Genomic DNA, 26,789 nt, shown 5'->3' with positions numbered 1-26,789 from the left:
TTGTGATGGGCAACTGTGTTAAACTACAGCAACAATATCAAAACATTTGTTTAAAAACTAAAATGGCTCTAGTCTGTCATTAAACCTGTTAATAACCATGATGTAACATTAGCTATGTGATGCTGACAGTTAGCCCGTCACTGTGCTGGCTTGTCTCATGATAAATTAAAAAAACAAAGCATTTAGCCTTGCAAATGGAGATAATGTACATGTTTATTTGCATTTACAGTGTTAAAGTGACATCTGATCACAAGTGGTCGCTCAATAAATATGTGAAGAAGTCCTCCAATACCAGGTATGAACAGGCAAGCTTAGATTTGATCATCCAGGACATGTTAATAGCAGGTGTAAACAGGCTCTATGTTGTCTGCACCCTCTAATGAGCAGCTGTTTGTGTGCTCCAGCTATTATTGTGGTATTTTATGTCTAAAAAATGATGTTAGGGTCCACAGTTCATTTCATTATCTTGACTGTCACTGTAGATCTCATTATTTTGAGTCTGTTTTATACTTATATAACAGGAACTGTGAGTTGTAAGGATATTGGCTGTGAGACTCTGCCTCAATTCATGAGACAGGGAAGGATGGACGAAGTGGTAAACAATTTCATTTCCTTTTTGCCTCTTGAATTCACTTTCCTTGAAACTTTGTAAAGACCCAAGTTCATGTAAACAGCTTCACATGAAAAAGATAGTAAAGCAGTTAGTCTGCAATATAGTGCAGTCAAAAATAATATTAAAGGAATACTTCACCCATCAAATTACTCACCCCATGTTATGTTGAATTTGTGTAGAAAAATAACCAAAAAAGGAAGAAAAATGAATTGAAGTCATGGGTGACCGTGTTTAACAACAGTAAACTATATCAAAACATTTGTTTAAAAACTCTCACACAACTCATGCAATATAACTCAAGTCTTATTTATCCAGATGTTTGCTCAGTGCCTCCTAATCAGACAGCCCTTTCTGACAAGCAACTGAACTGAAAGTTAAACTTATCTATGCTCTTTTCTGGTCTACTACTGCCTGAGTTAATACTTAGCTATATCCTGTTAGTCACAGAACGACGCAGCTCAAGACGAGCAGTTCCAGTGTTCAGCGTGGTAAAATGACACTTTTTTGTCAATGGCATCTGGCTTTTTACCTCTACTTCTTCTACTTTTTACTAGTTTCATTCTCCATTGAAAGGGCTGTTTCTTTGTGCATTTGACAGTATAAATGACACTTGGATTACGCTGCACACGTGTGAGAGTTTGTAAACAGATATTTTGGCATAGATTGCTATGGACCCTATGGCGACAGGGGTGGGGGTTTTTCTGTATCTATAGAGGCAAGCTGTTTTCCCCAGTTTCCAGCGTTAATACTAAGCTGAGCTAACCAGCTGCTGGCTGTAGCTTCTTATTATCATACAGATAGAAAAGTAGGTATTAATTAACTCTCAGCAAGAAGGTAAATGAGCGCATTTACAAAAAGGCTGAACTGTTCCTTTAAATCAAAGGAAAAGTACACAGGAACAGAATCAAAAAGTTTTGAATAAATGGGGCACACCTCTTATTTCTCTGATAGGCAGTTACATCTTCATGTAAGAACAACGAGGAGATCATTTCCCTGTAAAAAGTTAAAACTGCAGTCAGGATTTCATGAATATGTGAATATCTTGAGTGCTGCATGAAGGCATTATATCTGCCTCGCCTCCAGCTCCCTGAACTGCCTTTCCTCAAAGTTTTTTTTCCTGTGCTCCAGCAATGCAGATTGAAAGAACTCTCTTCTTGCCATAAAAGGAAAGGGGAGTTGGTCATAGAGAGAGTGAGGACTGTTTCTTGGTTGCTGACCTCTGAGGATTATGGGAATAGGATTAGGAAGTAAAGGGTGCCCAAGCAGGGCTTTCCACCACCACCAAGCACCACCACCAAGGATCAGGACACAGCTGACCGGCTGATTGTGGTAGATTAATAAAAACTCTGGCTTGCAGAATTGCCCCCAAAACAGTTCAGGAAGTGAAATGTCACTGGTGCCATAGGGCATTTGTCCCTCATACTGTTATAATATGTCCTTTTCTCCCCATAGCCTTATCCATCTGGTAGGGGAAGGGTTCATGTTGACGACTGACAGACAGTTTATAGGGTCCCACCCGACCCAGATGGCAACCTTGAAAATGTTTCCGACAGATCCTCACCCCCAGCCCCGCTCAGCTCCCCCTGTTTTCCATGCCTTTTCTTCTTGAGATTTGAAGAAAATACGTCGTGGGCCACCCCTCAGGGCAGCCCCAGCCTCAGGTCCATTTGCCAGCTATTAGAGATCATAAATCTCAGCACTGAATGGAACCGCCGCCATCAGCGGCGCAGGGTTTTGATGGTGTTATGGGGGGGTTGACCCTGGGGCAGGCCTAGAGCAGAAAGAGGGGACTGAATGGGAGAAAAAGACAGGCGGGTGACGGCTCGTTAAACAAATGTTTCTCCCGTCTTTTTGTTCCCCGTCCTGTTCTGCGGAGAGCTGCTGAATGTGTGCAGCAGTGGAGGGATGTTTGGTGGAGGGCTGAGCCTGCTGTTAATGAGAGGTTCTCACCTCTGTGTAAATGGGAGGTTTGGGTGGAAGAGGTCACCCATCTCCATCTTTGTCTCTGCGGTGACCTGCCTGTGCCCTATGCTTGAGTGACAAGAACACTCCATCACAGCTGTGTGTGTGTGTGTGTGTGTGTGTGTGTTTGACAAGGCTGACAAAGGTGTTTTGACTTCTGTGTCTTTTGACAAACAGGTCTGTGTCTCTGTTGAGAGTGACATTAATAGCCACCGCAGTTTGAGCTTTCCCTTACTGGCGGGTGTTTGTACGTCTTGGATTCAAGTTTGTGTGTTTTTGGTTTTTTTTTTTGTTTTTCATTGTGTCTTCATATAGCGTCGCTCCACTGTGAATGCTTTCACAAGCAGCGACAGGGGGTAAAGTGTTTATTTGAACACATGCTCAGAGAGCCTGCTGAGGGCCGTTCGGCTGTCTGCTGCAATCCCCTCTGCCTCTGGAGACACCCGGGGGGGGGGGGGGGGCAATACAGCTTTCTCTCTCTGTCTTTCTCTCATTTGTCTGTCTTTCCCTCCTCTAAACTATCAACCTGTCTGCCTTGCTCCATCAAACCATGTCTGCACTAATGCAGATAATTTTGGAGACGCATCTTTCTCTGTCTGATACTTTTTCCTTCCTCCTGTCTGGCTCTAAAATTGAGCTTTTTGCAATATGTTCTCTAAAAATATCAGTTGCTGTGTTTGAAGTGAAAACCACATTTATTTGTATCCAACCTTTCACAAACATACAGTAGCAAAGAAATCTTTACAAGTGTTCCACATGGCAGGTGGTGTTCGCCTGGTATCAGACAGAATGATCAACTCTCGATATTCTGTTTCCATATTCAGTCTGACATTACGTCCACTCAAACCGATTTCTGTCGGGGAGGGAGATTTGATACACTATAACCGGTCACAAGAGGCCAACTTATCTGTTTGAATATAATAACAGTATAATTCACAGTGATGCGTGGCTTATTTTTTCAGAATTCACGAAAAAAGATGTTGATGCAGTAATCCTATAGTAATGGTATAGTAATCTGTATTGGTCACCTTTTCATACAAAATCTTAGTTGTTAGTGTTAGCTTAGTGTTGGACCTGGTCAAATAACACATGTTTCCCTATTCAGGAAATGCGCAGGAAATGTTCCTGAGCATTTCGATAGACTGCATCTGAAAAAAGGGGCTTATAAAGAACAATCTTTATATTCTTGATATTGCAGCATTTGGCCCATAAAGCCCAGATGATTGCATCTTGTCCCCCTTAAGACCTGACTACCTCTCTGTCTGGGCTTGTGCTAAACCTGCAGGGGAGTATAGCTTAAACCTTGGGGACTGAGTTTGCAGAGGAGAAGTAGTCTCTGTGCACTAAAAAGTGCAATCAAGTGTGTGTGTGTGTGCGCGTGTGTGTATGTGTGTTAATGAATGCTCAGGGTTGAGGCAGAGACTGACGACAGGGATGGCGAGTGGGCGTGCAGGGTAATAGATCAGACATAGGCTGTCTGCAAGGCGAGCTGCTGCGATATGGTGGGAATTAGCAGAGGTGTCGATGGGACAAAGGCAGAACATGCTGCCGCTTGATCAAGTGTATTGATACCCCGTTGCCTAGAGACATTTTATTTGGATTAAGCTGCTCCAAGGCAGTATCAGTCCTCAGGTCTCTATTGTGGCATGGAAGAGAGTTTTCAGATGCTTTCCGTAGAAGAGAGTGTGCTTAAGGCTGATTTTATTCAACCTTAATTAGTAAAGAAAGATGAAGAGGATGGCGGCATTATTCACAACAATGGGTGGGCTGGTTGCAGGGAAAAAAAGGTTGCACATTTCACACCCTCAGCAGAAACTAATATTACACAAGGTTTGCAAAGACCCGCTGAACACAAGTTAGATGGCGTATCGTTTCTACAGACACCATTCAAACCTTGGCCAAGTCTCCATGACAGGCAAGGCAGCTTTATTTGTATAGCACATTTCATACACAGGGCAATACAAAGTGCTTTCCAGAGTAATAAAATACAAAAACATAATAAAAGATACAGATTTACAATAAAAGAGAAAGAGATAAGATAAAAAAGCTAAAATCAATTACTAAATTACTAAAAAAAAAAAAAAAGTACAGTCAAATAGCTGCTTTGATATCACCTAAAGCTTTGAGGGAATGAGGCACTGATCATTATCTTGGTGAGATTGCCTGCTTTGCACAGATGGTCTAAAATGAAGACTTTGAGATCTGATGTCTAGCTGATCCAAGGTTTCACTCATATGATCTAAAGTGGATCGTATCTTGGAGGATAAACCTTGTTAAAAGAAACCTCTGCAGTTAAGCTGTCCTCCTTTGGTCACAATAACATGAGCAATTCTTAAAGAGGTACTTCACTGCTAGAAAGATGGCCTTTTAATAAACTATGCAGTCTATGCAGTAGAGAGATACTTTTGAAATAAATCCTACATGACCAGAGGAAACAGAAGAAGGACACTCTTGCTCAAGAGGTAGAAAACTTAAAACTACCAGAATGACCAATAAACACTGCGCTTATGGATGACGTAATGCAGACTTGTGCATGTAAATGATAGAGATGTTAAGTAGGAAATCATTGGAAAAAAGACTGGCAGTGATCGTATTTAAAGTTAGTCCGTGCTTGTTTTTGGGGTAAAACCAAAAGTTTGGAGATAATCAATGTAATCCAGGATTTTGCCTTCTACTGTTTATTTCTACTATGCATTGTGCAATTCCTTCCATTGATTACACATGCTTGATTACACTGGTTTCAAAACAAAATGGTGAAAACCTGGGCTGGTTCCAAGGATACTGAATGGCATGGGTTCCAAAACGAGAACTAATTTGGTGGGAAAGAGGTATTTGTGTCCGCAGTGGTGGCATGGGTGGCGGGCAGTTTGAAAGTGCAGAAGTACAGCCTGTAGCAACAGCCCTGAGAGACAGCAAAAAGTTTCAAAGCGGAAGGAGGAAGGATATCTTGGCACTGATTTGATGGAGGGGAGTTTAGTACTTTTCATCTACACATACTACCCACATTTTTTCATACAAAGCTAGTTTAAAATCAACAAAGTGTCCCTTTATTTATCAATGGAGAAATGTAACGTTTAGTTGCAGTGGTTTCTAAAGGTGAAGCAGCTCCTAACTGCCTTTTTGGATCAGAGTTTGCAGATGTGGACTATCAAGCTGCTTCATTCATATATATAGCCTGTGTGTGTCCTCATGAGTTTGCATGTGTTGTATGCTTCAGGTCTGTAAGGGGATCAGATGCCAAAGGATTTAAAGTAATACCTTTGTGTCTGACACCAATCCACATATCAAGCCCCCATCCGTGAGTGTACAAGCGCATGCACACACTGAAGACATCTTCACACCGACCAACGTTGCTTGGTTACAGGCCAGTTGGCAAGGAAACGGTGACGGCCCGTGCTAATTTGTGATGGCCTCAGAAGACTATGTGTGTGTATGTGTGTGTTGGAGTTGAATGAGGGCTTCTAATCTGTCAAGCAAGACAGGTGACCCAGCGCTCTTGATTAGCCAAGACAGACAAGATGTCAGTCATTCCTGCAGCCGCCGTAAAACATGCTTCTGTGTGATAGGGAACCAATTTAGGACTGTCTGAAATTCATGTCAGTTACATTGACTGAATGAGCTATTTAGGTGACTTACCTGGAAATTTTTTATTGTGAAACAATTGGCAGGAAATATATGAAAATCTGACAACAGTTATTTTAACGTTTGTGTGTATTATATGTGCAATGTTCGGGTTAAATCTGGAAATAAAAATGATTTTTGCCAGCACTGTAGTGTTGGCAGGATTGGCCTTTTCCTTGTTGTACAGTGATTACGGGACTGAAGTTAGAAGAAAATTGTTTGTTTTGCAGTGCAACAGATGCATGATCTGAAGATTCATTTTAGTCCATGAATACGTGCTGTGTGCATTCAAGAGTTATCTGTTTTATAGTGAAGAGGATGGGAGGAATGAATGAGAGAAGGAAAGCAAAGAGAGAGAGTACATTAGACTGCATGCGAGAGAAAGCAATTACCTGTGGCAGACTGCATGCATTTCCCCATCACAGAGGACAGGAGTGCAGCGGAGCAGGGGGGGTGGGGAATGAGGAGAAGACGAAGAGAGAGGAGATACTGTGTCCAGCAGGGCCTGCCAGTCACTTCTCTCTGTACCTGCTGATAAGACTAATCTGATGGAATATAGCTCCACAAGTAATGCCATGCACTTGAAACTTCATTTTTTTGGCCCTTATACTGGGACTTTGACTTGGTATCATTTGCAGGTCCAGATAGGAGCAGCTGTCCTGCTGAGAGAACTTTAGCCTCACTGCCGGAAGGATTTGATTCTTTTTCTTTGCAGTGAGATTTTTTCTCTTCCAGATACTTGAAAGTCAGGTTATGCTCTAAATTACCCATAGGTATCGATATGAGTGCGAATCTCTGGAAGACTTCCCAGAGGCCTTACATTACCCTTAAAAGACCTTTGAGATGAATTTGAGCATCAGGTCTTAAGGGATTTATCAAATGGACGTCCATACAGCATGGGAGAAAGTAAGCAACCATACTTTTTAGATTTTTTTAATGTAGTTTTTTAGAATTATTTTTGTGTGTTCTTTTTCAAAATGACCACAATTACTGAAAGATGAGAGTCTAATTTATGCATACACATCTTCACGTCTTACATATTTAAAATAGCTCTCCATTACCAGCCTGTGAAGCTTCTACATGGCTTTTGTCCCAAGGAGAGGAACAGTGGTTGATAAAAGGTCAATGAAGATCCTTTTCCTTTTAAGTATATTAAACCATTAGGGGCAATAATTAAGTTTTTTTTGCCCATATAGTAGGTGGACTTAAAGGAATAGTGCAGATTATTTTGAAATGGAGCTGTATAAGGCACTTATCCGTAGTCGTGCATTAGATTTCAGTCTGCACAAACCTAGTTTGGAGAAGCAGATGGAATTACTGTTCTCATTCTGAACTTTTAAAATTGTGCTGCTTTGTGAGTGCTTTCGGTTTAAGTGCATGACACCAAAAGACACCTGTTGCGTGCATATGAAACTTGGCAGGATGGTGTGAAGTTGAAAAACTGCAGGTAACAATGTAATACAAGGAACGTGAGGTGCATATAAGCCGGCGGGAGGGAAGGCTTTGAAGCAGGACTCCAGTGTTCGCTTCCTGCTTAAATGTGATGGTTTTTTTTTTTTGTTTGTTTTTTTTTTTACACCTTACCATGTGACTCCTTCCCCTAATCTTAACCATACATGACTTTGTCGCCTAAACCTAACCATCTGTGCCAGAATGTGCGATTGTTGACATCCCAGTGTGGATTGCCGTGGGCACTTTTTGCCCTAACATATGTGTGCAAACTAGGGACTTGCTGACTGCCATCTACTGTAGGTAATGCACTTACTATGGTGAAAAACTTCACTTTGAAAAATCTGAACTATCCTTAAAGACAGAAAACACCTGTAGAATATAACTTTCATAAAAGCTACTTCTGTGAAGCTTAGAATGAAAAATCTCTGTTGAGAATGCATCCGAAAGATGTGTTTTTATGGCTGTAGTTTGTATTTTTGTGGACTGCCTTGTGTTTTGCCACTTCCCTTTTTTTCCCTCCCAACCTTTGCATTTAAAAAATGACAAAGAACACTTCACAATTATCACCTGCTAGTGATTAGTCCCCGTCTTTTGTCTCTCTTCCTCTTCCTGTGCCTCTTCACACTTCAAAGCCGAGTGGATTCGGTCTGCTCCCTGTCCTACAATAATCATCTCCACTCACAATAAGCCGGGGAAATAACAAGTTCAAGTGTGCAGTCTTTGCAACATTTGCCCCCCGTAGTCTTTCAGCAGAGTTTTCCCTGGGGGGAAACACTACCCATATTCAAACATGAGTAACAAGATAGAGAAAGGAGAGTGGGTGAGAAATAGTAGAGGAGCTGCTGTTTAATGAAAGTGGGTTATAATAGAGTGGTGTGCTGGGACAAGCGAGGTCCTCTCTCAGCTTGTTGATCTTGCTGATGTATGCTATGTCGGATTGTTGCTTAATTGACTCGGTCTGCGCCGAGCAGAGGGTTATCCTATCAAAGGCAGTATTTTCACCTACTAGCAACTGTCTTTTAATTTTGTCCAGCAAGCAAGCTGATTAATTTCAGCAAAGTCTGGGTATTTCTTTAAATACAACATGTTCTAGGTGTCATTTTGTGATGTTATCATGTATTAAAAATTGTATAAAATTAATACAATTGACCCCTCCTAAGCTGAGCAAGCTTGGAACCTGGCAGAATCTCTGTCAGCTCTCCCCTTTCCTGTTATAGCTTAAAATCGAAATGCTACATGCTTGGCACATCTGTGTTGAAAAGAAAACCAAATTTTGAAGATGGTTAAAAGATGTGGCTCGGGGGATGTCACAATCCTCACAGACACATTACATTGTATATACGCTGTGTTTCATTTACCTCGGAGGTTGGACGTCGCAGCTTAGAATAGTCTAACACCTGAGTTTAAGGTTCCCATAAACCACGTCGCAAAACCACAGTGTTGTTGGCCATACCAGTTCTAGCCAGGTTAGCCATTGTTTGCAATACCACTTGCTTCACACACACTGCATTTTTGGCATAAAACACTATAGCAACATATCCACAGATAGAAGTTGGACAGGACTTTCTGTCGAATGTTTAATCAAGACAATAATAAGACAGCTAATAAACACCATAACACTGCTACTGTTGAAGTAAGGAGCAGCCATCGTGTATTTTGTCGTCTGTGTTTGTGGAGTTTTTCTGATTTTCTGAGTCGCAAATCTGACTTCAGAAGGCATTCCAGGTGAAATTTCTGAACTCTGAAATTTTTGACTTCCAACCAGCAGTCACATCTTATGTTAGTTAATGTAAGCAAAATGCAAGCTAACTAGCTACCTAACTACATCAAGAGGAGTTAGCCTAATGTTGGATCACCAGTGTCAGCCAGGTTTGCTTTCTGCTTATTTCTGTGGTAAGTTAAAGGGCAGTTTTAGACCATCTGGCATGTTTTTAAGTTAACATGAATTAATATTAGCAAGAAAAGATGCTAACATAATCTCTGTAAGGGTACCACTGCCCAGATTAACTAATGTAACTTTCTACAGTGAAGTGAGAGTCACATTAGTTCAGAACCATGGCCTGTATTTAGGAATAAACCCATTGAATACTTCTCTAATTCCGAGAGAGGAAAAGCTGATATCCAGCAGCGCAGAAGCATTTGTTAGAGATGGTCTTGTCATGCTCTGTCTCTACTTATCCCTTTTTGTTGGGACACAAAGCCTCAATTTCATTGATTTTTCTTGCACATAAAAGTGAACATTTTGAATATATCCTTCCATCAGATAGTGTAGTCCTTTCTGTCTGCTTCTTCAAGCTATATTGCCTGCCACACAGAAAATATCTTATCAGCACCGCAGCACCCTGTTAAGTTGAATCGGCATTGCCATGTTTCGTTTTGTCCGACTCAGCAACAGTCAATTAAAAGAAGAAGACAAAGCAGCAGGGTAGCCACTGTTGAATAGCAGCTTCTAGTTCCAAAATGTCAAATATTGATATTTTGTTGTTCCCTTGTTCGAAACTCAATTTTCTGATTGTATACACTGGTCAGTACAGGCCAGCTCTCTGCACCTTCATGTATTTATAGCTCCTTCTCTTATAAAAATGCTCATACCCCTGCTTTTTTCTTATAGAAGCCTATTTAGCCTATTTTCTTGTTTCCTAGGGAGTCCACCACTTCTCCTCTGTCCTGCCTCCTGTCCTCTCCGCTCTATCCTTCCTGTCTGTGGCCCTGGCCTTAGCCTCCACATCTAGGTGTTGTTTATGGCAGCATTAACAGGCACTGCTGTGGCATTTTGGGGGGCTATTAGAAATCTTGTTGAGGCATTAGTCATGTCTCTAAAGTGTGACGCGGACAGAGCACTGGCTGGGCCAGCAGGGGCCGTGACATGCATGGTGAGCTGGTCTTTATGTGAGCCAGACGGCTGACCTTTTCTTGCAGAATCTTTTGCGACCAGAGAGGTGATGTCTGGGTAATTAATGGTGTGAAACCATGGCGGCTCATCACATCTCTCCCCTCTGCATCTCGCTCTGCTGTCTCTGTGTCACTGTCAAGTGACTCCGGTGGGACGTCTGACTGGGAGGACCGGTTAGGTATTGGATCTGCCCATCTGTGTTTGTCCCTGGTGGAAATTTGTTCCCAGCTGGGATGCAGGCAGAGTTCAATTTGAACACTTTGATGATAATGAAATTGAAAAGAGGAATGAGAATTTGAGTGACAGCCCGACTGAAGAGAGTCTTGGGGTCAGATGGAGCTCATCGTTTTTTGGCACTGCAGACGAAGGTGTTATCCTCTGAGATTTAAAAAAAGACTAACATGCACAGGCACACAGAGCACAATTAGAAGAACACTTTGCCTCTTGAGTTTGTAGTATTAGATGCTCCAACATTCCTGCATCTTCACTTCTCCTCCTCCGAACAGTTCAGCTTTTGTCCGAGTAACTCTGAATTCTCTCTCTGTCAGAGAACAATGAAACAACCCACTGGCTACTGGCTGGTACCCCGTCAGCATCAGTGCCTGGCCGAGCCGGGAGCTGTCAGGTCAGACACAGACTGCGCTAGAGATTAGGCTTGCTCATGTCAGATCGACCTCCGCGAGCATGGCCCTTTATTCTTACAAAGTGCACTGACTGCTGTGCTGGCTTATGTGTGCATTTGTGTGTGTGCAAGGCTCAACATCCCTTTCAATTGCCTAGAAGTTTCTATTAATAAAGAGTTATCTACACTATACTCAAACAGGATGTTCAGTTGAGTGCTAAGTATGCACACAAGAAGGGAAAATAATCTGGAAACACAGCACAGGTTTGGTTTTGTTAAAAGGCCAAATTAATAGAAAGGTGGAATCCCATCTTCTGTCTCTTCTGTCTGTGGGTTGGCAAACAAAACAAAATTGTGCATCACAGCTACCATCTGATAAGGAGCGGGACCAAGTGGCAATCTTCTGGGTTAAAAAATGAAGCCATGCAAACTGCCAGAAACTGCAGTTTCACACATTGCCACTTGAGGCTGTCTCTAAAAAGGAGTCATCATCATTGCAAAACACATAGGCAACTGAGGGTGATGGGAATATCAACGTTTTGATGATAAACCAAAATATTGGACCGTTGACCCAATGATGGCATTCCGGCAAAAGTTAACTGGTCTAAACTAAAGTTCATGGCAGCCAATCCAATAGTTATTAAAACAAAAAACTAAAAACAAATGTTTACCTCATGGTGGTGCTAGAGATAAAGCTATAGGATCCCAAAACTTGTTCTGATACACTATCTGGGAACAATGAATGACAAAATTTTGTGCTAAACTATCTAGTGGATGTATTTTACTGAATAAATAAAAACGTATATTAAAAAAAATTTCCTACCCTATCTGTACTCATGATATTTTGAAGCTTTGGCTTAAGCTCTTGGCGTCATTATAATGACGCTGGGGGCAGCCTTTTGCGTTGTATCTTGATGCAGGTGGTCTCCAGGTCTCGTGGGAGTCAGCAGAAAGTCAAGTGAGCTGGCAAGAGGTTCATATTTAGGTATAGGCAACAAATCATTTGTGTTGCGTTTGGAAAAGTTTTTGACTGACATTTGACTCATGGGACCAATGACTCATGAAAATATAACTCTGTGTTGACTCTAGTTTCTCTTTTGACACACTGCTCCCTTGGGTCCAAGTCTTGTGCTTGTTGGACCCATCCACCTCCACCCCCACTTGCCTGAAGTAGTCTTTTGCACTCTTAAATGACATAGATGGGTTTACATTGGAGTTAGTTTGAAGTCCAGTGCGTCTCATACAGACACTGAAGGATGGACATTGCCCATGGTGTGTATTTTGATGTGTGATGTACCAAATTTCTTGGAAATCCATCCAACACAAATTTCAGGCTTAACATGGTGCTTTAGATAAAGTCAGGATCACCAAGGTCTTTAGGATTTATCCTCTGAGGATCATGAGTGTTTTTACAAACTATTCTGACAATCCCTCAAATAGTTGTTTCATATTTCATTCTGGACCAAAGTGGTGAACTGACTGAAAGTTGTCAATAGAAGTCTAGACAGATAGAAAAAGATGGATTTTCAAATTCAGCCCTCTTTGTGTGGACATGGCCACCGTTACACTCACAAACACACACTTCTCACTGAGATGAGGATTTCCATCCCTAATGTTTGAAGGCCCCAAGGTCTTGACTGTGATCTTCTGGGTGGTGTCAGCTGTCAGTCTGAGTGTTTGACTTATTACCTCTCCATCACTGCCCGGCCCTCCCATTCAGAGAATTCGCCCGCTGACAAGCTGTCGACTCTACTCAACCTGAACTAGTCCGGGCCCCTTCAATGGGGGCCAACGATAAGCCCAAAAGCCACAGAGTATCCCCCAGCTTATGGTGGCCAATTGCACTGATAATGCACTCTCTCAGCTGTGTAAGATAATGTTACAATAGAGTTTGTGTGCGTACGTGTGTGTGTGAGAAAGAGGCAGAGATAGAGGGAGGAAAGATATCGCACGGGAAATCCCCTCCGGTGTCAAGGGCACGGTCTGAAAAGCCTGATTAACATGAGAAGGTGAGTGTGTTTCCATTGTACCTGCTATGTCAGAGCGTGTGTAAGTGTGTGTGAGTGATGGCCAGTGAATGAGGTGCCCCCGGTCTCGCCTGTCCTCCCTGGTGCTTCAGTGTAATTATCGAGGAGACTAACGAGCTTCTCCCATTCTAACGAGGCTGGCTTTTTATTAGAACTGCTAATTGCTCCATATCAAGGGAATACTTGGCTTTGTGTTCAGGAAACACCAGGAAGCAGAGTAACAGTGTATGAGGGTTGTGTGTGTATATGTGTGTGTGTGTGTGTATGAATGTTCACAGTCTGGGCTTCTGTTGACATCTGCATGCCTACAGTAAAAGAGAACTTTGAGAAGACTTTTACATGTATATAATAGTATATGTCTGTATGCACCTTTTGTGTGGGGGTGTATTAGCTTTTTATAGCTTTTTTCTCAGCAGAAACGCTCACTTGTCAAAGCAGGAAAAGCACAGGTGAAACAAATTTTGTTAACGATGGCTCAGTTCCATCAAGTGTCCAAGTGAGCCGAGCCAGAAGCCTATTTATGTTCCCAGGGCCATATGGTCTCAAGGTTCTATGTGCCCCAATACAATATTACACACATCAACCTTCCTGTTGTGTTCATGCCACAGTGTTGTTACTCTGTCCCTGAAATAGCTTTGGTTTACTCTGTGTATCAGTACATAAGACATATCAGACAAACAGCCAGAAATATATTAAAATGTAAGATTAAAATTGATGGGATTGCGTGTGAAGGTTTCAGATCCCCTTTTTAGGTGTTTTTTCCAAACTCTAACATGTTTGAAGATTGGAATTAAGGGTATCTCTCCACAACATCCTTTTGACCTCCTTCCTAACCCTTACCTGTATAGAAATTGGAATTAAACCTGTTTTTTATTTATTTATTTGTATTTTGTTTTAATTTTCTGGGCTGGGAACTGTTCTCCTAACAGAAATAATAACTATGTTTAGTCAAAGACCAGTGCCAGTACAATTTCATCACACTCAAGTTTATATAGTTTAGTTTAGTTTAAGTTTATAGTTTATTTTCACTGTTTATTTCACTATATTAAGTGAGCCCTATGTGAGTAAGAATCATAAAAATGACCGTTCTGATAGGTTTCACTTCCTCCACAGTTATCTTCTACCCTGTAGTTGAATACCATAGAATATATTATAAAATACTGTAGTAAAGAACTATAGCATTACACTGCTAATCATATCTAAAAACCAAAGTCTTTTCAGATCGAGATACCTGATGCGAAACGTTATAAAATGGGGGCGTGTGACCTAATGTGCACCAATTTGGTTTAGAACCATCGCCCTAACCTAACCCATGTTATATTTAGCAAATAGAGACCTTCCCCTTAATAGAGAGGTTCCCCTTATGTGCTATAGAGAGCTAGAGAATATAAAACCCTGGAAACATATGACCCCGCAGAGGTCATAAGTAACACCTTTGCTTTTCCTGCTGTGACAGGCCAACATGTCTGCTGTGATAAAGGTCTGTTATTCATAAGTATTATGATTAGACCCTGTTGATCAGTCATTTAAGATGGTTATCAATGATATAATGGCACAATATACGTTACGTCGAGGGTGTCCAAAGTTTTTAAATGGGGGCCCGATTAGATCATGTAAAAAATTATAGGGGGCCGGCTGCTTTTCGCATAATGTGTGTTATTTAAAAAAATAAATAAATAAAAAAGGACAAACACAATCGTTTCATCCTTAAGTGAAAATGTATTAAAATTTCTTCGGCTCTGAAAAGTAGCTGTTGTCACCGTTGACTTAACGCTTCTTTGCTGTGGCCATGTCTGCAGGAAATGTCTGCTGTTAGGTAAACGTTCCGTTTGCTTGTTTACTGTTTGTTAATAAAAACACATTAGTTACACTTGTATAGTTCATACTTGCATGCATGTCTACAAACTGTATCATTGCCATTGTGAGGTGACAGAAAAAAAAAATACAAGGTTTGTTTGATTTACAAATATTGTGTAGCGGGCCTCATATAGCATATTTTGAAAGTCATGCCGGGGGCTGTTAAAAACTTCGGGCTTTGGACATGCCTGCGTTGTATGGATTAGCTTCTACTGCAGCCATCTGCTGCCTCATAAGACATTTTTAAGGCACTCATTACACTGTTTGCTGAGTGTATAATGTCCAGCAAACACTGTGTAGGTCTCGTGGAGTATTAAAGATGTCCAATTTGCTGCAGTAAATAGAAGCTGAGACGTGAATTTACAGTGTGTGTGTGTGTGTGTGTGTGTGTGTGTGTGTGTGTGTGTGTGTGTTGACTCCTCTGAGTCAGTGCACACCTGAACCCCATAGATCTAATTGGTTAACCGGTGTGCTCATTATAGACTTCTACTGTTTCCTTTACCTGCCCTAACTAATGCTCTACATCCCTTTTAGATAGGATATATTACTGTAGGGGACGTTTGGCGATTGTAAAACAATACATATAATGCATGTTCTGGTCAGTGATTTTAATGGCGTCTGGAGAACACACACTTCTATTCATTACAGTGTTAATTATAGTCACAAATGCCCACTGTTTTTTTGTGTGAAAAAACTGAGTCTAATCTGAACACACATTGCATTTTAAACGGGCGTATCTGAGTTGTGAACACTAACAGCCAACAGTCCAGCTGCAGTGGGAGCCCTTATGACTAAGGGGAAAAAAGGAAAGCCATTAGAAGTGTAAGACTCTGCCAGCTCATTAAATGGGCTGTTATAATGCCAGCCATAGGTAATTAGTCTGTCTTGGCTAGTCTACCTTCATGCAATATAAGAGATTTTATGTGCAGTGCAATACACTATCTGCTCATACAGTAGTGACATTTTATATTAAAGGCTTGCAATTGTCTGTTGAAAGTTTAAAAAAAAAAGGTTTAAATGAAAAGTATTCAAAATAGCCTTGATATCTGGATAATGTAAAAGCCTGTTTTGCCTGTAGGTCAGCAGACTGAGCAGGTAGAAGCTGCTTTTCTTACTGCAGCGTCCATTATAGCAACAGCTCAGTGGTGCACACTGTCTGACTCAGTGGGGGGATTGGAAGTAATTATACTGCTGGACAGGCTGTATGCTGACTGGATTTTGCCATACCAGTTATTTAACCAGAAGAAGGCAATAATGACATACAGAGATCCAATAATACTGTAATATATTTCTGTGCTTAATACCCAAAATAACAGTATGGAGCATAAAGTAAATATCTGAAATGAGCACAGCTTTACAGAACCTTTCTTTCATGTTGACTGTGTTTTCCAGACATGTAATTTAGTGGGGGGCGTTTTCTATGTAGTGACACAGAGAATATACATTTGTAGTATCCAGTATTTATACAGCAGTGCACATAATGGAAGCATTCATGGTGAGTTTACATTCTTCTCTAATGCTTGTTAATATGAAACAATACCTCTAAAACATAGTCTGTGGCATCTTAAAGACTGTTTAGTTGTAGCACTTTCATCTCACAACCACTTACAGTATATATCCCTATACCCTCTGGAGAAATAAACCCAAATAACACCCACTGACATCTGGCTTTTGTCTTTAGGTGAAAAGGTTACGAATGACATTCATTCCTGGGGCAAATGACTCTTCAGCAGTCACGAATATTACAGACTCTAGCTCCGATGGCCTCAGCCCAGTTGTCAGAGGAAAATGTTGTCAATGTACATTTCTGCAAATTCCGAATACCTTCTGTTTGTATATTTCAAATTATACTGACGTTTCAAATGTGAAGGAATACGTAAGCTGACTTTATCATTGAGAGGTGTAGGGGTGGTAAACTACACGTCAGCTAAATGGAACACTTGCCAAGATGCAGACCACTGTTTGAATCTAAGAAACAGCAACACAGATTGTTTTTTGGAAACCTTTCATGGTGTTTCCTCTGGCATTTACGGCTTCGCATTTGTATGTATTTTTTGCATACACATATTGGCTTTTCCCACAAGTACTGATTTACTTAGGTTTCTTTCCTTTTTTTTTTTAGCTAAAAACACCACCACCAGTACAATGTGGACTCACCAGTGCAACACTTTTTTGAACCCTTCTTAAAGGTCACTTTCCAGTGAAGAAAAATATGGCCAAATGTATCAATAGCTGACTTTAATAATTCATTATATGTGAAGATGTGACACACACACGCGGAAGGGCATACTTGTCTTCCTAAGAGTCATTTACATGGCTCTGGTCCACAGGCAATGGGAAAGGAGTCTATTGCCTATTTTTAGCAGGTTTTCCTGACATTCAGACAACCTGCATACCCACCCTAACTTCAGTGTAAAAAGGGTGTATGCTTGCACATAAAGCCACACACACACACACACACACACACACACACACACACACACACACACACACACACACACACACACAAAATACCTTCCTTACCTCAGTCCTTTGTCCTCTGTCCCACTATCATTATGGTCATACAGTAACTCAAGGGCTATTGGAGCTGCTGTTGCTTAGGTTACACTTTATTGCACCCTCAGTCAGTCCTGTCATGTGTGTTGCCATGCCGATTGGTCATGTCTGCTATACTGTCTCAGCCTGGAGGATGTTATTATCAAAAAGTGTGACATTAGAAGTCTTTACTGACGCTTCTGGCAGCAGCCATGTGTCGTATTTTTGCAGTGTGTTTATTGCTTCATGTCCACCAACACACGTGAAACAGGTCACACATGTTACAGTGCTGAATGACTTCTTCATGCCTGTTTTGTGTATGAGCCTGTGCAGCTGTATTATTATCCTGTGTAAAATTAGATGACTTTATCTGTGATTCTACACTGTCAGTTTGTTTTGCAGCATTTCTGCTTCATCACATAGGAGAGAGCGAGGAGTGAAAGAGTGACTGACAGGATGACTCACAGCAAAGGTCTTCATACCAGTTCAAAGCCAACAGCTTGTGATTACATGGTACAGTTTGAGCTGTTTCCCGCAGAGCTCCCAGGGTGCATCCAGTCTGAAATGTTGACGATGTTGTTATCAAAGGGTTTTTGGGATCCGCTTTCTGCTTATGCGGCATAAATTACACAAGTTTATCGTCAGCAGTGTAACTACTGATATTTTTGCTCTTTCCTTTGTTTCTAAAAAAAGATTACTTGGAAGCACGTTCTCTTTTATAAGGTGTTACACCAGACAGATACAGAAGAGAAAACATAAAAAATGTTTTTGGACATGTGAGAGAAAAATAGCCTAGTGAGCAATTATCCTGCAGCACTTTCACTTCCACACATGATTATCACACGGCAGCATCACTGCATCAGCTCTTTAGTACCAGACAGGTTTAGTGACGTGCTGTAGGTGTAAGTGGATTTGAGAGTGGCCACCAGTTGGCTGTTAGTAGACCCGGATAGGCTTGAGTTTCTCACTGTCTCTCTTAATTAACTCACTTCATTCATGCTGCACGCTCCCTCCTTCCCCTCAGTCTGCACTTACTGTTCCAGAAAGCAGCTCATCTGCAGCTTACAGCTCCTGGACAGTGACCCGTGCCAGTGTGGGTCAGATGTCAAGGGCCACTGAAAGTGCCAGAGGTCAGCCAGGTCATTAGAGTCAGTAGTGAAGTTGATCAAAATGTCTTAAATGACCCCCTGCAAGGCCTTTCTCTTTGTCTTAGATTTAAGGGATTTGATGGGTAGGTGTAACTCAGGAAAACAAATTAATGGCTTTAGATAAATACCCTGAAACCAATGGTGCGTTTTGTTTGAACTGGGAAGCTGAAATTTCTGAGTTCCCAGTTTGACATTTCAATCGCAATGCCTCCTGAAGTTGGATTTCAGAAAATTGGAGGAAGCTCGGCAACCCCAGCCTCAAAACCCAAGATAGCTGCTTCGTGCATCAACAGCAATCGAAGCTGCAGTAATATACTCTTTATCAGTAATTCTGTATAATTTGTTTCCCATTGAAACTGTAGTACAAACAGTATTGTCCAACTTCTATCTGTTGACATGTTTCTAGGTGTTTTGTATACGCAAAATGCAGCATAATGCGTTGTTATCAACTCGTATCACTAACAGTGGCTAACGTGGCTAGAACTGGTTTTACTGGTTTAACCCTAACCCTGGCTATCAACATCTTGGTGTTCTTGTAGTTCAAGCTGGGTTCTGTTCACATTTGAACTGTTACTAATTCCAGTAGCTGGATTTGCAGCTTTCTCATTCCAAAGTCGTTAAATACCGCTGCTTTTGGTATTCAGTGTAAAATCCCAACGCCAAAAGGCACCGTTTACATCCTCATGATACGCTGCTGGACGGCACCTGGTGCAGCAGCATGTTATGGCAATGGACGGTGTCAGGATGAAACGGTGTTGTACTCCGAAACTATCGCAGCTAATCAGCGTCTTGACTCACTGGTAGGCTGTCAAAGCTACATGGAGCAATGGAGCTCCTTGGCTGGCTTGGGGGTGCTTCTGCCTCCTGTCTGAAGTTCGAATCTGCTACTCCATCGAGCTCTGTTGCCAGTGTTGTGTCAAAGACTGTTTCCCCATTGAATTGTGTTTCCCCCTGACCCAAACCCCTGGCCCTAACCCTAACTATCAATGTGTGCGCTCACATTAACAGGGGGGAAACACTATTCAATGGGGGAACATATTTTGATTCAGCCTCAGAACTCTATGGCTGGCTTTCAGGCTTCCGGGCACCTTGTGGTACTTTGTGGCACTTAGTTTTCTTGTCTAAACTTAGCCTTCTCCCCCAGATGCGCTCTTAGGTACCACAAAAATTTGGCACTGATGGATATAATGTGAATTGGTACTCAGTAGTACCAACATAATTCAGTTGCTACCCTTGAAAGTAATGCGCTCGGTACTCAACCTTACTTGTACTGAAATGCAGTCAACTCAGGTGTGATGTCATTCCCAGCGCTGACTTTCCATTTGTAAGTTAAATAGATGCTGCTTAGTGCCCGATGTGCTGCAGAGGACTTCTTTACTACTTCTTCATTTCTTTTCATTCATGTGAAATACAACAGCAAAAGAGTAAGTGTACAGTATCAATAAAACGGACAAGACAGATCAGAAAGTGTATCTACCTGTTTTTTAAAAAAAATCTGGTGATTGCTGAGTCTGTCACCCTGAGGGCTAGATTTAATCAGAATGTAAGTACTGTAGCCTTTTTATATTTCATGTTGGCATAAGCTACATCATTTCTCCAGGCTATCTGTGCAAACTTCAACACTTGGAAAAAACTCCCTGACCCTTACAAACCGCCTACCCTCCAGTATTTTAATATTCAGCTTTATGAAAATGAGGCTGAGACAAAAAGCCGTGCATTGTGTCCAACCTGCCCCCCCAACCCCCACCCCTCAAAGCCCACACCAACCCTCCTTTACTTTTTACTCCCCACCCTCCCTCAACTGTTTTTCTCCTTCACGCTGATACCACGCTGCTGAGAAGCCCTCAATATGAAAGCTTATTGGCTGTGAATGTTTTGTGGTATTATGTCTGCACCAGGATTTGTGCAGTGTGTGTTTGTGTGTGTGTGTGTGTGTGTGTGTGTGTGTGTGTGTGTGTGTGTGTGTGTGTGTGTGTGTGTGTCTGTGCTTATTTTAATCTGAGGGATTTGCATCACACTCCCTTTGCTGTTTGCAAAACAAGCGCTACGGAGCAGAGACAATAACATGGTTATGGAAATGGAAAATGTGCTGGGATAAAAGTTGAGTCAAATTCACAATCTGGAGAGTGTTTCGACACAGAAAAGCTGAGTACTTACCAGTATGTAAGTACTGCGTTACTCAAAATCCTCTCTGCTTATCAGTGATGCTGTAACTCAGTGCAAAAAAATAAGTACCTCCAGTAAATGTTTTTTTATTGTTATGACCTCCTAAAGCCATTAAAAGGTGTGAATAAATAGTTAAAATATAAGGATAACACAGTCAGTACAGCTAACTAGAGATGAAATCATAGTAATTTTCTTAACAGAACATTAACTGAAAGCCATTTAGGGTATTCTTTAAATTTATGCTAATAATTTACTAGTTCCAGCTTTTTAAAGGTCCAGTTTGAAGGATTTAGGGATATCTATTGGCAGAAATATTATATAACATTCATATTATATTTTCATTAGTGTATAACTGCCTGAAAGTTAGAATTGTTTTCAATACCTTTTGTTCATCTTTTTATTACCTTAAAATGAGCTGTTTATATCTACAAACAGAGTGGGTCCTCTTCCACAGTGCCTGTCATGTTGTTTCTACAGTAGCCCAGAAATGACAAAGCTAACACTGACTCTAGACAGGCCCATTGGTGTTTTTGCATTTTTGCATCACCCACAGTAGTTTTCTTGCACCACTGGTCTTCAACAGGGGGTTCATGACCCCTTGGTGGTCCTCAGAGTTATTGTTTTAGAATTTAATATAATTGTATTTCATACAATGTATGTAGCAGGGGGTCCCAGCTCCATCTGTCTTTCAGCTGGGAAAAATGTTAAAGACGCCTACACGCCTTCACACTAAGCACGAGAGAAGTTTTAGTGATGCAACCTCACCATAGATGCCACTTAATCCTACACACAATCCTACACGTAAATACTTGCTGGTATTCTTAGTCATCTATGAGAATAAATTGAGAGAATCTGAATATCAGACAAAACCAATTTGAAAATTTACTTTTGTTTTCACATTTTTTCAAACATCCCATCGATTGATCAAGTTAAAAGATTTTCAGATTAATTTATACATAAACAGTTGTCCGTCACAGCTCTACAACTGAGATATTTCCTAAATCCTAAACACATGCTAGTCACTTTTTAAGGTCGAGGAGTTTCGGATGGAGATTATGTATGTATTATATAGTGTCCTTCTCTGCATGGACCTCAGGGTGCATCACAAGGAAATGAACACTAATTGGAGTGAAGGGATTGGGCCAACCTTGTATGAAATTGCCATCAGAGGCCCATTGTTGAGTGTGTGTCCCTCCGCCCGCTCCACCCCAGCAGCCAGCCTGTTGACTTCAGAGAGTGCTCACTCAACTATGAAGCCTGTGGTGTCGCGAAAGTGGAGCGAGGAGGAAGCATGTGTGTGTGTGTATGTGTGTGAGGAAAATAATGTATGGCTGCCTGCCTCTGGGAGTGACAGGAAGAGAGATAACGGGCAAATTTATTGAACTATTTATTTTTCTGCAGAGTGAGCCCACATGTTTGCTTTAGAGAGAGAAAGTGAAGAGAGAGAGTGAGGAGAGGGGTGTGAATGGAGGGTGAGGGGGTGTTGAGTGCAGGGCGGAGCGAGGCGAGGAGGGTGACTGGGGTTTTAGGGTGTGTATATGTGTGTGTATTTGAGAGAGAAAGATGGGGGAGGTGTGTATTGAGGGTCTTGGATTGGACTGTAATCCTTTAGTCCTGGTTAGAAATAACCCTGCGCAGTCTGGGACAAACAATATGACAGGGACACACACACACAGCCAACACATTGTTTCGCTCACACACTGAGCGGTGAGTGGCGAGACTGGCTTTGGCTGGCGTTACTTCATCATGACAAAATGGCCAAGGCAGAAACTGGCTGGTTTACTGCAAGAGAAGGTTGTTTTTTTCTGTAAAGTGGAGTTTACATTTTATGTATCAAGTGTTTGTGTGTGTGTTCAAGAGATAGATGTTTTTGTGTGTCATGCATATGCAAGAGCAAGGGGTAGTTGTGTGTGTGTGTTGGACTTGGCAGTGCAAGTTTAATCATATTCAGGAGTTCTTTTTTGCCTTTGCACAAACATAATGTTTTTTGTTGTAAAAATGCAATGTCATTATGAGAATATTCTTTAGTTTAATAGAAATATACAAATTCTTTCTGCAACACCTCCCTCCTCCTCCTCTTCCTCTGTTGAATGCCGTGAGGCAGATGGCACGCATTCAGAACGGTTGTCATAACTGAACAGCTCACTTCTGGTAAGGTGACACTTGTGATCGCCAATTTGCCTTTTCATATCCAAACACAGTAGAATGCATGAAATGAATCATTGTGATTGCACCAAAATAGGATGTTATTCACATTGCTGTCACACCTTCCTGCACCAGATATGCACATGGCCGGAAGTCGTCACATATAATCTTGTACATAGTCCAAATGCAAATTAGCTGAGAAGTGATAAAAAGTGGTTTTGCAGACAGATTTAAAGTAATAATTATATGGAATGACATGAATGTTAATTTTTCATCACTATGCATCTGTGTATTTATTTTATTTACAGTTTTAGATTTTATGATATTTCCCAGTGTCACTCTGCTAAAATCAGTTACATTTACTTTTTGGGAAATACTTTACTAATAAATTGATTTATTTATTTATTAAAAAAAAAAGGTTTTAACTGCTGAACACAGATCTTCACTCACCTGTTATCTTGTTGGTTGGTCGTCAAGAGCTTCAGTAGATCGTAAAACAGACTAATATGACTAACATGACTAATGTCACATTAGCAGAATTTTTAACTGTGATACATAGCATTAAAAAAAATCATAATCGATGCTTCTGGATGCAATTAATAAAGCAACAAAGATAAACAAAATCTTAGGCACACAAAATAGGAGACTTTTTCATACCTCCGCGCTGACCGTAGCCGTGGCCAGAGGCATTTTGTTTTTAATTTATTGTCCATCCGTGTGTATGTCTGTACCTACGCACAGCAGACTGTCCTTACCCTCATCCCATTCTTGTGAATGTGATATCTTTTTCAAGTTTGGCAGAAGCGTCCACTTGGACTCAACAATGACTTAAAAAGATTTTGCACCTTGGTCAAAGGTCAAGGTCAGTGTGACTTTGTCTGTCTCATTCTTGTGAGTGCAATACCCCAAGAACACCTTGAGGGATTTTTTTCCAAATCTGGTGCAAATGTTCACTTAGACTCAAGGATGAAATGATGAGATTTTGGTGGTCAAAGGTTGAGGTCACCGTGGCCTTGCATCTGTCGCATTCACATGAACGCAGTGCTCCAGAAGACCTTAAGGGAATTCCCTCAAATTTTACACAAATGTCCACTTGGACTCAAGTATGAACTGATGAGATTTTGGTGGTCATGGTTTGGTTTTTGGCCAAAACTTAAGAATTCATATGCTGATTTTGACAGTATTTCACACAAATGTCTAATAGTGAATGATGAAACGAGGACATTTTGTATCCAAAATCTGAAAGATCAACTTTACTTTTACATCATAATGGCCTGTGAAAACACTTGGCTGCTATTTGGCCAACTAAGGATCAGAGGGGGAGACATTTGGTCAGATGCTCTTTTGATGACAGTAATCTTGGTGCCCACCTTGAAACTATGCTGATTTTATAGATCTTCTGTGCATCCATGTTTTCACAGACGTAGATGTAAACTGTAATTGCAACTTGACTGGTTTGCCAAGGCATACAACTGTGAGGTGGTAATTTTAGTTTGTTTTTTAGAAAGAATTACCAACCTGCACACACTCTGGTAGAGAAATATTCCTGAAAAACATCCACTAGCTTGTGCCTCTGACTTCTCCTCTATTGCTAGAGAGGATGCCTTAACAGCCATGAGACAACTTGATTTTCTTCCCAGTCGATTAATCTGCGCGGTCTTTGGCTGAAAATTTTATGGTAGATTGTAGTTTTTCTAATATAGCTTTGGTACTTTTGATAGTATCAAATGTGTAATTAACAGAGATTGGAACATTCAAACATGAGACACTGATAAAGTATCAAAGTACTTTTGACAACCTTACACCAGTCCAGCCTTGCATCATTGCCAAGGCCACACACTGTCTTGGGGTAAAGAAAGAGTTGCACTGTCACCGTCTATGTCATATTAGGACAAAAACAGGAAAAGCTGTTGTACACCAGGTTGTGAAAAAAAAAGAGATTTGAGATACATGAGATGTGTGAATATTGACTGTCAGTTTGGTAAGTGTCTCAATGATGTCAGTGACAGTAACTGCTGATGGATAGCTGACATTCCTTTGAAGGGGTAAGCCACAGGATCCTTGGTTTTCCATTTCCCAATGTGTGCTGATCTGATCTATGAAAACACTCACACAACAGAGAGAAAGGAGGACCTTTCTTCATTTTGGCCTATGCTTTTCATTTTGTAGCCTCTAACAATTATTGCCTGTACTAAAAAATGTCCGTCAATACCAATTTCTGAGCAATTCTCTCTTTCCCTTACATTAAACACATTACAAGTTCACAGCTGTGGATATTCCATGCAATATCTCTCCCTAACACTTAAAATACTGTACTTACTAGTATTAGCACACTTGCCACACAGAGCTATTGACCAAAGACATGAGGATGTTTTTGGAGATAATCCTCCCATCCCTGACACTGATAAACTGCAGCCACACAGGCTGCATAAAATCACAGTTGTGAATGATTATCACGCTCAGATCTCAAACATGACATTGAGTGGAACACATACTGACGGCTTTAGCATTAGCAGCAAAAAAATAAAATAATAAAAGGCTTTATCACTGTTAGGTAACATAGAGAAAAACAACACGTGGGAGAGCCAAAACCTCTTCTCCCCGTTGTCATTTGGCCGAGCTGCCAGCTTGGCTTTACTGAGCGTCTGCCAACACTGCCGTATGTCAAACACACACTCACATACACACACATGCGTGCATGTACACGGTCACTATTTCTGGTTTAGGGGTGTTGGAATCTGGCGGGGCTGCTCATATTGTCTGAATGTCACGTCTTTTTGCATGCTTGCGCTGTAGTTGCACACAGGCACGGTTACACTCACATATGCATATTTGCCAATACACACACACACACACACACACACACACACACACACACAAATAGACACACTGAGGCCGAGATGAAGCAGCTGTCTTCTGCCTGCATCCACAAACACCCTGACATTCAAATCAAACATTTAAGTCTTGAGTTTCAGGCCAGCTTGTCCTCAGTTGAAAAGACAAATACTGTCACACAGCTGCAGCCCTTTTTCTGTTTTATCCTTATTTTAGAGGATCAAGAGTAGCTTGATTTTTAGGGATCCGGGCGGAATTACTGGCATTTTATTCCACTGGGAACAGAGGAGGTTATAACAAGTGTCTGTGTCAGTTCTCTGCACTCAGTAAGCCTCTGTTATAGCTTCTAGCTCTCTGGAAGATAGTTCACCACATGAAACACATGAAAATAAGCATTTTTATGCATGCATTTTCCATTGGCAGTTTCACTCTAAATTGTCTTTGTTTATCACCACGTGATATCTTGAAATTGTGAAGAAAACTTTTTATTTTTATTGCATGCCTCCACAAAGAATTAAGGATCCCAAAAAGGAAAACATTCCTCAAAAATCAAGAATCACAGTAATTGGGGACCAAGTTAAACAATAAAAAAAACATATACAGTATAACCTAAGTCTTATTTATCAAGTGGTATCATCAGCACTTCCCAAATACATGCATTTTTGCTAAAATGTTACAATATACTACGCTTCAAGTAGTGAGACTGCACACCTACAGCTGCGCATGAGTGTTTGTACTGACGTGTTTTAAGACATAAGGATTTAGCGAAAATTCTTGTGTTTGGGAAGCAAACAAGCATATGACTGGATGAGACTTGTATTGTGTGACAGTTTGTAAAAGCATCTTTCGATATAGTTATACTGTTGTTAAATGCGGACCCTTTTTACTTAAATTCATGAAGAATGTTTGCTTT

The 26,789-nt window shown here is 41.0% G+C and overlaps 1 protein-coding gene across 1 annotated transcript in view; it reads left to right on the top strand.

Moving 5' to 3' along the window:
• The window catches only part of rhbdl3 (rhomboid, veinlet-like 3 (Drosophila)), a 77,932-nt gene that overhangs the window by 16,058 nt on the left and 35,085 nt on the right, over positions 1-26,789 (top strand).

This window comes from Plectropomus leopardus, chromosome 4, assembly GCF_008729295.1.
Source record: "Plectropomus leopardus isolate mb chromosome 4, YSFRI_Pleo_2.0, whole genome shotgun sequence".
Classification (NCBI taxonomy): Eukaryota; Metazoa; Chordata; class Actinopteri; order Perciformes; family Serranidae; genus Plectropomus; species Plectropomus leopardus.
Note: the sequence above shows the minus strand (reverse complement) of the source record. Positions and strands in the feature narration are given on the sequence as shown.